Genomic DNA, 1,145 nt, shown 5'->3' with positions numbered 1-1,145 from the left:
AAGATGGTTGCGGGTATGGTCAGTAGATTAATAATAAACACAAACAAAGTGAAACATTATATTTGTACCAACATTTCGGCCTAAATTTCAGAGGTTTATCAGAGCTGAAAACTCCAAATGAGATAAATACAATAATAAAAAATATTATAACAAGAAATTAAAAACATAACAAATAATACTAAAAAAAAACAAGAGAATTGGTGTGACTCGTGGCCAATACATTTAGTGAGAATCGGTGAGATCGCTTCCGCAGTAGCTATTCATTGGTGCATCTTCTTTTTTCATGTAATGACGGTGGGTGAGATGAGTATGGCCTATTCGGAGACGGGTTAGAACCGCCTCATCTCTCCGTAGCAGATTCAAGTTTCGTGTTCTGTCGAACCATTCTTGCCATCCAATTTATTTAATCCAAGAAATAACATCTACAAGATCCTGGACCTCCTTAGCAATCCAACTCTACTCTTCTCTGTCCTTAGCGAGACACTTCCATCCTCGGATTCCGATTACTTTATTAATCCTCCTCCAGATTTATATTCCACTTCTCTAGAGTCATTTAGGCATTCAAAATATAATTTTTGAAAGATACGTATTTTTTTGTTTTCAACAATGTATGCAAATTAAACTGCGGAAGATGGTGAGGCCTACATTGCTGGAAGAGATGAAACTTGAACAGTTTTCCAATTTTTTTGAGATCGTATTTTTATAATAATAACATTATACACAATTGCTTAGCTTCTGTGACGCTTGTAGTTCTGGCCCCTGGCGGGTTACAGCGGCACTTTGTGCTCGCTGATTGCTACATTACCTACAGCAAATTTACTTCTTGTATATATGTGTATACAGTTGTAAATAACAATAAATAAGTTATTAAAAAATAAAGAGGGGATAATGGCTCATATATTATAATGATTATTTATTATATCGGCATTTTGGCTCAATTTTTTAGAAATGTTTGGATATTTTTTGTCAGATGAAATTAAAAAAAATTACAGTTATAACTGAACAAAAGGAATGCATGTCATTCCCATTAAATCTATTGGACACCAAGAATCTAGAGAGTAAATTAATATGTAAGTGATTTTATAAATTAATTAAATTGAGGTGTCTAACAATCATGATCTTTTGTAAGATCTGATGTAAAAAAA

Source organism: Halyomorpha halys, unplaced genomic scaffold (genome assembly GCF_000696795.3).
Source record: "Halyomorpha halys isolate HHAL.00 unplaced genomic scaffold, Hhal_1.1 Scaffold236.1, whole genome shotgun sequence".
Taxonomy (NCBI): domain Eukaryota; kingdom Metazoa; phylum Arthropoda; class Insecta; order Hemiptera; family Pentatomidae; genus Halyomorpha; species Halyomorpha halys.
Note: the sequence above shows the minus strand (reverse complement) of the source record.